General features: G+C 45.0%; 1 protein-coding gene across 1 annotated transcript in view; it reads right to left on the bottom strand.

Moving 5' to 3' along the window:
- LOC146036017 (cdc42 effector protein 2-like) overlaps positions 1-15855 on the bottom strand; it is a 41173-nt gene that overhangs the window by 24345 nt on the left and 973 nt on the right. The window lies entirely within an intron of this gene.

Here is a 15855-nt window from a genome sequence, read left to right on the forward strand (position 1 = left end):
CTTTTTTTTAAACATGTTACCTCAAACCATATTTAATCCTTATTTTTTTTGTAAGGATATCAATATGCCTATCCCAAGCATGTTTAAATTGTACTACTGTATTTGCATCTACCACCTCTGATGGGAGGCTATTCCACTTATCTACTACTCTTTCTGTGAAGTAATTCTTCCTCACATTTCCCCTGAATTTTCCTCCCTCTAGTGTCAGTGCATGTCCTTGTGTTCTGTTGCTCCTCTTCCTGTGAAGAATGTCTCCCACCTGTACCTTGTTAAAACCCTTGATATATTTGAAAGTTTCTATCATGTCCCCCCTTTCCCTTCTCTGCTCTAAAGTATACATATTAAGATCTTTTAGTCTTTCCTGGTACGTTTTGTGATGTAGGCCATGCACCATTTTAGTTGCTCTTCTTTGTACAGTCTCTAATGTATTTATATCCTTCTGGAGATATGGCCTCCAGAACTGAACACAATACTCTAGGTGAGGTCGTACCAATGACCTATACAGTGGCATTATTACTTCTTTCTTTCTACTGCTGATACCTCTCGCTATGCAACCAAGCATCTGACTTGCCTTCTTCATTGCTTTGTTACATTGCCTACCTGCTTTTAAGTCCCTTGAAATAGTGACACCTAGATCCCTCTCTTCCTCAGTAGTTTCCATTATAATGCCATTTATACTATATTTAGTCTTTGGATTTCTGAGACCCAAGTGCATGATTTTGCATTTTTTTGGCATTAAACTGTAGTTGCCATTCTCTTGACCATTTCTCTAATTTGCCTAGATCCTCAATCATTTGTTTTACCCCTCCTGGTGTGTCTACCCTGTTGCATACCTTTATACCGTATCATCTGCAAAAAGGCACATTTTACCCTCAATTCCATTTGCAATATCACCAATAAAGATATTAAAAAGCAGTGGTCCAAGTACAGATCCCTGGGTTTCCCTCCTTTGACTGTACTCCATTTACTACAACTCTGTTTTCTGTTCTGCAACCAAAATCTTATCCATTCAACTATCTTAGAATCCAATCCCAAGCTTTCAAGTTTATTTAACAGTCTGCGATGTGGGACAGTGTCAAAAGCCTTACTAAAGTCTAGATAAGCTACATCTACAGCCCCACCTTGATCTACTACTTTTGTCACCCAGTCAAAAAAGTCAATAAGATTTGTTTGACATGATCTTCCCCCAGTAAACCCACTTGCTTGACATCATCTGTGATATCCCAGCATTGAATGTACACTGTTACTTCATGTGCGGTGAACCAATCTGGCTGTTACTAAGCAACTCATCAGTACTGGCGTGGAAGTGGATCTGACCGCTGTACGTTTCCCTTCTTATTGGATCAAATCAGGTTGGCTGAATCTGTGACATTCATATTGTAAATATGCCCATACACTAGGGCAATATACTTAGGATTTGGTCACTTTTTATGCAATTGCGGCAATCGCATAAAAAGCATCCAAATCGCATGTATGTGACAGCAGGTCCGATGTGATGCAGGCAGACCACTCACAAGATCTGACACTGGCACAGATTATGTGGTTTGTAGCTCCTCCGGCATCCGCTCTCCCTTTTAGGATCTCAATAAAAATGTCAGCAAGTATGTTCGAGACACAGAGAGACAGTAACATGGTTGAGAATCTTACCCTACACACAGAGCTGGCCCTAACCAATTTGATGCCCTTGGCAAGATTTTGTTTAGTGTCCCCTAGCACTGCCCCTAGCTCAAACTCTGACCCAGCACCCATCACACAGCAGTACAGATCACAGCAGCATCCAGAAAACCCATCACCCTATAGCAATCCTCATTTTGGCGCCTTGTCGGCAAAAGCACTGGAAGCACAACTGGCATATTTTACATAGGTACAGTGCATGCAGGCCAAAATGGGGCGTATTTTTGCTGGGAATGGGTGTGGTCACACAATAATTATTATGACACAGGCTTGGTATTCCCCTAGGTATTTGCCTAGTTTGCCTTTCACCATATAGTGCCAAACTGGTCATTCAGATTCAGATATGTCTATCACTATATAACAAAATACAGCATAGTTACCTCCCCTCCTGCATTCTGCAGGAGACTCCCTGAAATAGCAGCAATCTCCCTCTCTCCCTTATTAGTCTAGCAATCTCCCTCATGTCACCTAGCCCACATTACACTGTTACATTTTTGGGAAAAAAGGAATGAGGGACAGATACATTTACATCAGCACCATTTCCCAGCACTTTACCAAGTATAGTAGCTCTTAATAACTGCTTTGGGGCTCATCTACGATTGTAAGTCATGTTACAAGATTCCTCTCAGATGTAGCAGTGCACAGCCACGCTTCTAGGTGCCACGTTCACAATCTCTTTTCACAGTCTCTCCATATATGGAACTAGACACGCCTTTTGGGTGGAGTATGACACGCCCCCTCATTGAGGCATTGTGCAAAATTATTTGGTACTTGTTTCCTAGCACGGCCACACCGATTTGCATCGGGGTGGTCGTGTCGGAAAAATTGCGTCGGTCGCATCGCATGCGACCAAATCACATGCGATGCGACCGACGCGATCGACCCGATTTTTACATTGAATCAAATGTGAATAGGGTCTCTAGGACCCTATTTTACATTGGATTCAATGTAAAATATTCCCCAGACCCCCAATTTTACCCCCTCAACGCCACCCCACGATTGACGCCAACCCGAAGCGTGGCGAGGGCAGCGAGCCAGCGAGGGGCGGCGGTGCGCTTCCTCCGACCTTTTCATACCCCTACTATCCACGTCGGCGTGGAGTTGAGAATATAAAGTGAGGGGACGCGTATAACTTCACAGGTATGCGCGTCCCCTCGCTGCGCTCACCACACTTCGGGCTCGGTGGCTCGCCACACTTTATATTCTCAACTCCACGCCGACGTGGATAGTAGGGGTATGAAAAGGTCGGAGGACGCGCACCGCCGCCCCTCGCGGGCTCGCTGCGCTCGCCACGCTTCGGGTTGGCGTCAATCATGGGGTGACGACGGGGCCATATACAATGTGAAATGGGTCATATTGGCCCATTTCATATTGTTTCCTATGTAAAATGGACTTAATCAAGTCCATCTCATCTTGTGCCATTATAATGGCACAAGACCGACGCGATGCTCCCGATTTCAATGTTAAAAATAATTTAACATTGAAGCCTATGGCAAAATCGCGGGCATCGCGTCGGAAGCCATGTTAATGCACGCGACCGACGCGATGCCCCCGATTTTGCCAGCAAAATGGACCTGATTTCAAAGGAAATCGGGTCCATCGCGGGCATCGTGTACCTTAACTTTAAGGTACACGATGCCCGCGATTGTGGCCATTCTAGGAAACAAGTACCAATTATTTTACCAACTATAATCTCCCTGAAACTAGTTTTAAAGTAGGCAAGTATGAAATACAGTCTGTGGGGATATATCTCCGATTTGTCTGTGCGCAGAGCCACCCAAGGCCCTTTTTGTTTTTGGTAAGCAGATATATACTTCATACTCTCCGGCATACGTTTCCGAAAAAGGTCTCATGGGGAAAGCCCAGTTGTAGTGCCCTTTACATATTATGTCCACCATAGCAGGCAGTGGTGTTGGCGCTGCTGTGCTGTGTCTGGAACCGCTGCACACTGCAGTACTGTGGAGAAATGCAAATAAACTACCATTCCCAGCAACTAATCCTGAGGGTGTTTGTTTATTTTGTGTGTGTGTGTTATATTGTGAAGAAACGTAAAATAAACTACAGCTCCCAGCTGCCCTTGTTGTGCGGAAGCAAAGGCTGCTGAATGTGGTAGTTTATTTACATTTTTCACAGTTTTGTAGTGCGGTGCCAGACACTGTGCGCTGCTTGCACTGCAAGTCCCCTGGCAGGTTGTTTGATGCATGTTGCTGGCACAGCTGAGCCAGGCAGGGCCCTACATATATGCATACCCAGTGTGCGTGATAATGCCATGGTGCGAGACTGTGATGAGTGGAGTGGCAATGAAAGGGTTATACTTCCTGCACTCCTCCATCTGCTGCATCCTCTGTAAGGGGCCTTGGGGGGGCTCCAGAGGGGTCCGAGGTGAGAGTTCACCCTCTTCTCACAGTCTAAATTCCCTGGATCCAGTGTTCCCATTAACCCTTGCAGGACCAGAATCTCTCCAGAGGAGAGATACAACAACGAGAGCCTTATGTGAGGATTGTCAGGTTCCCCAGCCAGGCGGTGGTACCAGTTCCACCAAGCTCCTTCCTTATCTGCTGTAGAATTCCTGCAGTTCTTGTCTCCTAGGAGGCTGGAAGTGTTTGTTTTGCAAGTCTCAATATTAGGGCGCCTTGTACTGTAGAGTCCTTTCTTGGTAGTTCTATGAGTCCTTCCCATGATTGTGAAACAGAGAACACTTGTACATCTGGGAAGGTTGCTCATCCGCCATAAGCCATCTTGTAGTAGAGGATCTTACTAGCAAAGAGAGGTACTGTAGTAACTGACCAGGCGCCACTTCAAATGTTATGTATAGCAGCTGTCATACAATAGGAGCCAGTCCTGCTTCAATTATATTACAGGTCGAGTATCCCGTATCCGAATATCCGTTATCCGAATTATTCCGAAATACGGACATTCCAGAAAGTGAAAAAAAAATTTTTTTTTGCTAAAAACTCACTGGGGACATATGTAACAGCATCACTGGGGACATGATATGTAACTGGCACTATATATGTGCAAGACAATGATTGCTTGGCATTCAAATTCAGTGCTGAGATAGTACACACATTTTGTTTCACGTTTTGAAACCTTGTTTTTTGAACAATTAAAATATGTTTGTGTGTATTTTATGTGGTAATAAAATATATTTGTGTGTATATTATGTGTTTATACAGCATAAATGCAAGATACTTCAAAATACATCATTGAAATATTAAAATATTCCGAAATACGGAATAATCCGTTATCCAAAATTCTCCTGGTCCCGAGCATTTTGGATACGGGATACTCAACCTGTACCACAATTTCATCACGATAACAGCGCTTATGAGAAGATACTGTTATTGATTTCTCATAAACATATATTATACACGTGTTTAATCAAAAACATTAGGACAAATACAATTGCAATTGAAAACTGGACATGTTAGTGCGTAGTCGTTTCCATTTACCCTTATAAATGCGACATTTGTATGAACTCAAATGTGTGGATTTGTCTAGAAATAGTCCATTCCTGGTTGTTCTAATTAAATTAGGCAGCTGCCATTTATATCAAGGAGAAAATCCAGAATTATATGTGTATTAGGTATATCACCAGTACATGGGGACCTTCAACGAAACGCGTCAGTAGCTTGCCAGTCTACAATACCCTAACCCCAAATCACTGTGGACCTATTGTGGACTTTATTTTACACCTGGAATTACCTTTGGGAGCAACTGTACATTGAAACGATGGGTGTACAACAACAAACATTTGTCATGGACAGGTAATATACCAATTTATCTGGATCTTTATGGTTTATGAAGATTCCATTACAATAACAACCTATTCTCATAAGCGCTGTTATCATTTTGGAATTGATCTTATTCTTACAAGTTTGATAAAATGATTTTGATTTTTACCAGGCAAGAGCTCTTCTCCGTACTTTCATTGAAGAACATTTTTAAAGCTGAAATATCTTGATATAAATTTGGCCATGAATTTTTGCACTTTAGTCAGAATTTGGCTGTAGGTGTTGTCAGTGTAATTCTGCGAGTTGTAGCTTTGCGTCATGACGTCTGCATGTTGTTGACGCATTTTGCAGTGCCACACTACTGCACCTCCTACCTGGACCCCTCATTCAACCAGGAAAGGTGTGTTGCATATACATAAACAGGTCTGGTTCGGGAGGACAAGGGGCGTGGTTTAGGTGGATCGGGTTAGAGTACTAGGAACGTCGTCGTTGGTGGTTAACTGTACTCCCCAGAAATGACTGCTAAAGTTGTGTACTTATAATGAAATTATATTGTACGTAAAATATTCACAGTCCAGAAATGTTACATACAGAATAAAAAAAATAAAGAAACTGAGAAAATTTCAGTTTCCACTCACTTTTATTTGCAAAGGCAGGAGAAATCAATCGATGGTCGGCATCCATCGAATGATTTCTCCTGGTGCGGAGACATGTGAGCAATGTTCCCTCTAATTTTACGAAGGTTGTGTGCGGCAAAAGATTTTGGCTGTGCAACTTTGGAAAGGAAATTTTAATTTTTGTGCGTCAATTATATATAACTGAAAAATGACGTTCAGTATTTGTGTTAACTTTACTTAAAAATGATATTAAACATTTAAACATTCAAAACACAGCACACAATGTAGTTATTGGGTGAAACACACATTAATTGAGTCCACAACTGTAAAAAGGGACCACTGCTGCTTTGTGCGCTCAGTTGTAATGTCTGTGCGCACGATTGTTGAGTTGTGTGCGCGCGCACGTGCGCACAGCTTAGAGGGAACACTGCATGTGAGGGGAGGTGTTTTCTTTACACATCCCCTCACATGTTAAAGAGCCAAACAGAATCACCCCCAAAACCCGTAAAGTGTCCGGTGAACATCCCTACTATATAAAAAAAAGGCTAACTACTCCTCACCTCTATAAGGCGAAATAGCTCCAGTGACCACTAGAAAGCACTGGACGGACCAAATTACTCCTTAAAAAGAAAGTGAAAGCAATTTTTGCAGGGACACTGATCTGTTTCAAGCTTGCTGGATATGGAGAGTGGGAGCTGTTAAGACAGCGTGTCACCTGCCACGTCCTGCTATTGCACACTACTGGAGGTGGTGGAAGTGACGTTTGCGCTCCATATGCCTGTCACCTGCCACTTCTGGTATCAGAAAAAGTCCACGGCGCTTATAAAAATGGCTGAACTACGCCTTGTTTATAATATGTCTAATAGGGCTGATTTTCCTAACGGACACATGGCGAGATAATCAGTTGGGACACTGTAAAAGATGTTTTTAACCTGTGGGGAACTAGCAGGGAGCACTTCCTGTACTGACTCCTCCCCATTGTTTAGAACTCTCCAATGGCTTAACAGCTAAACACTTCCACTGGTGACAGTCACTCTCCAGCCTTGAAAAAGACAGCTCGTCTGTCAAAACGCATTGGGAGGACTTTGCTATATCTACCTGTGTAACATTGAATTGTGAACACCTGGCTTCTGGCCATATACCACTCTGCGGGTACCGCAATTTTGTTATGTCACAGGCTGTTTTTATTAGGGATGTGCACCGGCCACTTGTCGCATTTTGGGTTTTGGGTTCTGATTACCTTCAGATTTTGGGTTCTAATGGGTTTTGCCAAAACACCCCCTAAACATTTTGGGTTCTGATTTTTTTTTAAATGCATAAAAACTGCTGAAATTGCATAATGTTTGTGTTTTTTTGCTCCTACGCTATTATTAACCTCAATAACATTAATTTCCACTCATTTCCAGACTATTCTGAACACCTCACACCTCACAATATTGTTTTTAGGGCAAACGGTTGCACCGAGGTAGCTGGATAACTATGCTAAGCCACACAAGTGTGCGGCACAAACACGTGGCTCATCTAGGAGTGGCACTGCAGCGGCAGACAGGATGGCCCCAAAAAGACCCCTATCTGGATTAATCGTGTTTACCACCAGCCGAGGAGCAGTGGGCAAATCGTCAGCCTCCGGCAGGCAGTGGCAGATTGGCACACAGTCATGTATGTGTTATCTGTGCTTAAGGTACAGTGCCTCCATTAACAACACTGCAGAATGGCTTCCTGGAGACACCTGTAACACCCTATCTAAGACAGTATATGCAGGGTTGCCGACTTTATAATTCTCCTCTCCGGGCTTCTCCCGGAGAGGAGAGTTCCAGCAGCCGCTCAGGGGGCGGGGCTTAAGTGTGACGTCACTAAGCCCCATCCCCATGATGACAAACTGCCGAATTCACGGATCTCCGTGGAGGGGGCGGGCCTAAAATGACGCGATTGTGACATTTTAGCTCCGCCCCCTCCTCTGAGACCCGAGGATTGCGGCATTTTAACGCCGCGATCCGGGGCGCAGGGTCCCCCCTGAATCCGTGAGGGTTGCCCACCCTTCAGGGGGGCCGGGAGGGGGTCCCGATTTTCTGGAGACTCCCAGCCATTCCGGGAGAGTCGGCAACCCTGAGTTTATGCACTAGCAGAGAGATATTATTTTTATACGGCAGTACAGGTTGAGTATCCCTTATCCGAAATGCTCAGGACCACGATCATTCCGAATAAGGGATTTTTCCGGTTTTTGGAATAATTTTTTTATTACATACTTACCTGTCCCCTGGTGGGTCTCCGATGTTCCCTCAGCGTCCATGGAGTCCTCTTGCGTCCATGGCAGGCCTTCAGCTTCATCTCAGGCATCTCCAGCGGTCCCAGGAGCATACCTCCCAACTGTCACGATTACAGCGGGACAGTCCCGATTTTCGGGTCCTGTCCCGCTGTCCCACCCGCAGCAGGCATTGTCCCGCTGCGGGGGGTGGCAGTTGGGAGACCCCCCAATCTAATAGAATAGACGCTGTGTGCATGCGCACAGCGTCTATTCTCGTATGAAAATGAGGTTGCAGCTAATTAGCATAAGCCGTGCCCTCATTTGCATATGCCCCGTTTCCGGACGCTAGTGGCCCTATTTCATCAGCACAGAAGTTGGGAGGTATGCAGGAGTGCATTGCGCGAGTTCCCAGGCGCGCCGGTGACGTCACCCGCGTGCCTGTGAACTCACGCAATGAACTCCTGGGACCGCTGGAGACTCCGGAGATGAAGCTGAAGGCCTGCCGTGGACGCCGGAGGACTAGGTAAGTATAAAAAAAGGGTGGGGGGGGGGGAGAATAAAATGCGAACTATTCCAAAGAAAAAACACGTTTTTTGGAATAAATCGGATAATGGATATGCGGATACCGGATACTCAACCTGTATAATATTTATGCACCAGCAGAGAGATATTATTTTATTTATATGGCAGTACTTTCACCAGTACACTGTTATTAGAATTTATTTATATGTCAGACTCCGTACAGTAGATGCACCAGCAGAGAATATGTTTACTAGTTATATAAGGCTGTAAATACACCAGAAGGGAGGTATTATACAGCATTTTGACAGGCTTTTAACTAGTATGATATATAATATTATGCTGCTGTACTGCTCTAGATTTCAAGATCACTTTAAACAAATTCACACTTAAATTCCAATCCCTAGGTCAGAATCGCCAAACCTTCTCCCAAGGGATCCCTGCAAAAATGCTTCTACCGGGCGAGGCTGTGGTTGCAATGTAGGTATGTACACACAAGCACATAGCTGGACCCTACATCTGTTATTATAACACTGCGGGAAATCCATCGGAGGAATTCTATGGCATTACAAATCTGACGCTTGCACCCTCTGAGTGTAAAGGGGTGGGGGGCATGATACACAGCTGTTCCCTGGGCACTCTGATCACTTCAGCTTTATGAAGAGAGCGTACTTTCTCAACAGAGTGATCTCTTAAAGACTTTCATCCCTCAAGAGGTTTGTCCTTAAGTGGCCTTTTACTGGAGATCTACAGGTTATCTATTTACAGAAGAGTTATTGGTTTTGGATTAATTTATTTATTAACAGTTTCTTATATAGCGCAAACAGATTCTGCAGCACTTTACAGAGAATATTTGACCATTCACATCAGACCCTGCACCAGTGGAGCTTACAATCTATATTCCCTACCACATATACAGACATTCTAGGGTTAATTTTGTTGGGAGCCAATTAGCCTACCTGTATATTTTTGGATTGTGGGAGGAAACTGGAGTACCCCGAGGAAACCCACGCAAGAACGGGGAGAATATACAAACTCCGCACAGTGAGAGCCATGGTGGGAATAGAACCCATGACCTCAGTGCTGTGAGGCAGTAATGCTATCCATTACACCATCCGTACTGCCCTGTATATATAACACATGGTGGGAATAGAACCCATGACCTCAGTGCTGTGAGGAGGTAATGCTAACCATTACACCATCCGTACTGCCCCGTATATATAACACATGGTGGGGATAGAACCCATGACCTCAGCGCTGTGAGGAGGTAATGCTAACCATTACACCATCCGTACTGCCCCGTATATATAACACATGGTGGGGATAGAACCCATGACCTCAGTGCTGTGAGGCAGTAATTCTAAACATTACACCAGGGGTCTTCAACCTTTAAGACCGTGTGGGCCACATTAAAAAATCCAACGATGCCCGAGGGCCACTAAGCTCTACTGTGGTATTTAGCACAGCTCTTAATAGATAGACAGCACAGCCCCCGCATAGATAGTTGGCACAGCTGCCCATACACATAAACCCTGCCCCCAATATATAGTCAGCACCAGGGTTATTTCTAAACAATTAGGGTCCCAGTGCAAACAGAATAAAAATGCAGCCCCCCATACATAACTTGGTATTTAAGAAATTGCGCGCGCCTGCATGGCCAGACATTGGTTACTGCAGGAATAGTTGTTGTCCTTCCATGCTTAAGTTGGCTGTCTAAAGGCCGCACAGTGACATCTAAACATGAAGGCCCATTATACCATGATGCTCATTGCACATTATGCCACACACCGTGATGCCCATTGCACATCATGCCTCACACCATGATGCCCATTGCACCTTGCACTATAAGGCCCCCAATAATCCTGCTTATGCATATGATGCCCCCAGCAGTGCCTATCACAAAATGCCACCAGTAGTGTCCTTCATAAAATGCCACCAGTAGTGTCCCTCACAAAATGTCCCAGTATTGCCCTCCATAGTCAGCACTGCATTGCACAGCATGCCAGCCCTCCCTTAGTCAGCACCACATTGCACTGCCAGCCCCCCTCCCCCATAGTCAGCACCCTCCCATACAAAGGGCCACATTGCACTGCCAGCCCCCCTCCCCCATACTCAGCACTCTCCCCATACACAGGGCCACATTGCACGGCCAGCCCCCCTCCCCCATAGTCAGCACCCCCAAAACATTTCTAAATGCAGCCTTCTAAGCCAGCTCACCTCACCCTCACCCTAGCCAGCTCACCTCACCCTCACCCTCACCTTCAACAAAACAATTCTAAAAACAGACAGCTCACCCTCTCCTAAGGCACCTGCCTCATTGTCCCTTGCAAAGGGCTGCTGCTGCTGCTGCTGCTGGCGATGTCGGCGTCTGTCTTTGCTGCTAAGAAGGGACAGGTGCTGAGGTGCAATGCAGTGCAGTGCGCGGCTGGCAGCAGTTGTCAGTCAGTCTCCTCCCAGCTGTCTGGAAGGGCGCGGGCGGGACGTGTGCACGGCGTCAGGAAGTAGACAATGCGCATGTCTGCACACAGTCCCGCCCGCCCCAGCCTCAACGTCACCCAGCAGCATCCTCCGCTGCGTCCCTCTGCTAAGAGGACAGCGCGGAAGGATTTTTTTTTTTTTTGAAAGCAAGAATCTTTTGACTGGCGGGCCAGTAAAAACAAGTCGGCGGGCCACGGGTTGAAGACCCCTGCATTACACCATCCGTACTGCCCAATGAATCCAATGCTACATACACTGCTAATTGTTCTTCACTTTCACAAGTTATTTACATTCCTCAAATAATTCAACATCATAAAGACAAGGACTGTGTATTTAATTGAAGTAATTGTGACGGATGCCTGGTTTATGAAGTAATCTCTGCAAGGGCCAGATGTATCAAGCTTCAAAAAGTGATAACGTGGAGAGTGATACAACCAGTGAATCAGCTCCTAACAGTCATTATTCAAACACCGCCTGTGACATGGCAGTTGGGAGCTAATTGGCTGGCTATTCATCACTCCATTTCATCACTCCATTTTAGGTATTGATGCTTGATACCTACTGTATGTGAAGAGAGCCCTATAAGAGGGACATTAGTATCAGAATAATGAATGGGGTGTATAACATAACAGAGCAGTACATTGTGACACAACTTGTGAGAAGACAGTCAGTAGGTCCACACCGGGATATGGTCATTAGGTCTACAAGCATTAGGTCGACACCACTAAGTCGACATGCACGAAGGTCAACAATCATTAGGTCGACATGACTGAAGGTCAACATGGGATAGGTCAAAAGGGTTATTAGGGCGACACAAGCATTAGGTCGACATGGGGAAGTTTCGACAGTCAAACGGTCGATATGGGGTTTTTCACGTGTTTTTTTTCTAACCGACATGTGCCGACAGGCTGTATTTATGCACTACCATCCACTAGGTCGTGTTGTAGAATAAAATACTGTGCTGAGCGCAGCGAGGTACCTTGCCCGAAGCATGGCGAGCACAGCAGTGCTATGTTTCAGTGTCTATGTTGACATTCAGGACAAAAAACGTGAAAACCCCCAAGTTTTCCCCTTGACTGTCGACCTTTCATCCGTCTCCCTGAACATGTCGACATATTGCATGTTGACCTTTTGTCAACATCGACCTACTGCATGTTGACTCTTTGTGTCAATCTAGTGCATGTTGACCTCTTGGTGTCGAGTCGACCCTCTGACTGTCTAACTAGACAATGTAGACCTTTCAGTCGGCACCCATATACATTTCTGAAACATAAATGCAGTCTGTGTATAGCTCCCCCGTAACATCTCATTATGGTAGGCGCACATTCCGCTATGTGGTCTATAGGGCAACAGTAATTACGTCAATAGGTCGACACTATTGGTCGACCGGCAAAGGGTTAAGACATGAAAAAGGTCAACATTCGTTGGGTCGACATGGTCAAAAAGTCAACGCAAACAATATGTTGACATGGATAAAGTTCGACATGAGTTGTTTTTTTTTTTTAAAGGGTGTTTTTCATACTTAAATAACCTTGTGACATAGAGGGAGAATACAATAATGCCAAAGCATCGCGAGCGACATAGACACCAAATACATGTTGACCTTTTTCATGTCAATCTATTGTTTGTTTTGACCTTTTGACCAAGTCTACCTTTTTCATGTGTCAGCCTTTTGCCTGTCAACCCAATTACTGTCGACCTTACGACACATACCCCGTATTCCAATACACTGGTCCCAAGCATCTTGGATATGGGAGACTCAACCTGTATTCGGCCACCTGCCACTTTCCCCAAATGCATGATCTTATCCTGTGATTCCCCTTCTCAGCCGCATACTGTGTTTATGTGACCAGAATGGTTGCTGTGTTTGCACTGCCTGGGATTCCAGCAGTTGTACTCGGTACAGCTTTGTTTTGTAACCCAGGACAGAGACAACTATGTCTGATCATACACAGTAATCACATGGAAGTAAAGCACAGAAGCAAGATAACAAGAAAAGGTAGTGTCACCGGAACACATGTTACCGTCTATGCTGCATTCCAGTTGCAGGGAAACCTTTATGGGCCTCCAAGTATTGCTAACTCAGGAACACTGGGATGGATCCAGGTGGTGCAGACACATCTCAGACATGGCGTCACTAACAGCTCATAGTGTGTCTGCTCCATCAGTGCAGGTTACAAAGGAGTCATATGTGAGTGTATGCATGTGTGTATTGAGAATGTACAGTATGACTGTATATTAATGTCACTACTAATAACAGTTGTTAACCCTTCCAGTGCCAACATCCGCTAAAAATGCCAGCGTCGCTCACATTTGTTGTATAAATATAATACAGGGTTGCTGACACTCCCGAATTACCGGGAGTCTCCCGAAAATCGGGTCCCCCTCCCGGTCCCCCGGAAGGGTGGGCAACCCTCCCGGAATCAGGGGGACCCCCACTGAGCCCCCCGATTGTGGTATTTAAATGCCGCAATCGGCGGGTCACAGAGAAGGGGGACGGAGCTAAAACGACACACTCGTGTAATTTTAGCCCCACCCCCTTCATGGAGATCAGTGATTTCGGCCATTTCCGTAATGGGAGCGGGGCTTAATGACGTCACAGTCAAGCCCCCCCCCGAACGGGTAATGAAAGTCTCCTCTCCGGGCTTCTCCCAGCATTTGAAAGTCGGCAACCCTGATATAATAAAAAAATGCTATGTAAAAAAAAGATTATGGGGGAGATGTAATAGGGTGAGAGAATCAGAAAGTGAGAGATTTGGGAAGAAATCTCCAGTTATTTTTAAAGCAGCAATCATTTACACTGCAAAATCAGTTTGGTTTTGCAGTGTAAATGATTGCCGCTTTAAAAAAAACCTGGAGATTTCTTCCCAAATCTCTCACTTTCTCAATCTCTCATCCCCCCATTATTTCCTATATAAGGTAAACATTACAGGTCTTTATGAGGAATACAAATGTTTGCTTGCCAACTTTCACACCTATTTTGACAAATTCACTTGGCACTCAAAGGGTTAAACTATTTTCCCAGAATGCAGCATACCAAAGAAACATATCATAACTTTTAATTGTGGCAGAAAAAAATACCAACAGTCCCTATTTTTCCGTTATTATTGTTTAGAGGGCTAGCCCAGTATATATCCCAGCCAATTGTAGTTTCCCATACATATTAGTTCTGTGATCACATCCTGCTGGGTGTAATGCTGGGTACACACCAGGACGACTATGGCCCGATCCCCTCAATCTAGATCCAATTCCGACCAATTGGATGTAGATTGTAGGTAGATTGGGCCCTTTTTTCCCCTGTTCTGGTCCAATGCGTTGCGCGGCCCCTGCTGCAGGTAGGATCTGACGAACGACTATACAGCCGGGGGCGGGTCGCCATCGGATCGGACCCGCTTATGGTGCACATCGTGAGCGGGTCGTGCCCCCCCCCCCCCGCGTCACCGTGAGCAGGTCGGACGAGACACTGACGACCCGCTTACGATGTGCATCATGAGCGGGTCGTCGTGGTGTGTACCCTACATTAATGCCCAGTAGATACTACTTTTTCAGTATTATGTTATTTACTGTCTCCACAGCTAACCCACTCGCTCATCTGTAGAGAGGACATCTCCGATATGGAAACCACATGAGTAACTGCATGACAGCTTTCCCTATCCTGGACATAACTGAGATTTCCTGTGTCCCAGTCCTCACGTCAGGACAGTACAGAATGCTCTCGGACCACACAGTAGCATTCACCAAACTATCCCAGTTTGCATGAGTGAGTTGTGTGTATGGCAAGTACAAAGTGATGGACAAAGATCAAAGAGCTTGCAATTAATCATATTCCGTTTGACTTTCCAGTTATCCTATTACAATCATTGATACATTACAGACACAAGTAGCTGGGTACACACTGTAAGTTATTTCCAAACGATATGTACAATAACGATATTGCTAAAATTATTATTGTGCATATTATTTACGTTAACGATGGAAGCTCCCGTGGGTCGTTAGCGATCCCGTTATCTGGACATCCAGTCAAATCTGACAAAATTGTATGTTTGGTGGGTTCTTGGGGATGTCACTGAACAATATCATCACCAATATCGTTTAGTGTTTTAGCGCTAGATCATTTGTCCTTTGGAACCACCGATATTGTATGGTGTGTACCCAGCTTAAAACGCAGACTAGCCACATTATTCTAGACCAGTGGTTCCCAAACTGTGTGCCGTGGCACCCTGGGGTGCCTTGGGGGACTTGCAGGGGTGCCCTGGGTTGATGGTCCAGGACCAATTCAAGTTATTTATATCCAATATAATAGTCAATTTATGGACAAACAGAAGTACATTTTGTCCATTACCACATGTAACTGATCCTAAGGATGAGATATAAACACAATTTATTTAATTTGATATTTGTTTCTGATTTACTCAATGAGAAACCTTTAGCCTAGGGGTGCCACGATAACATTTCTGATGCTTCGGGGTGCCGTGAGTCAAAAAAGTTTGGGAACCCCTGTTCTAGACTAATCATATGTACATTAGCCTTACCAGGAACGGCTTAAAGACGTATAGATCCTTGCACTGCAAAGTTTTACAGAATAGAT

Source organism: Crinia signifera, chromosome 9 (genome assembly GCF_055691185.1).
Source record: "Crinia signifera chromosome 9, ASM5569118v1, whole genome shotgun sequence".
Classification (NCBI taxonomy): Eukaryota; Metazoa; Chordata; class Amphibia; order Anura; family Myobatrachidae; genus Crinia; species Crinia signifera.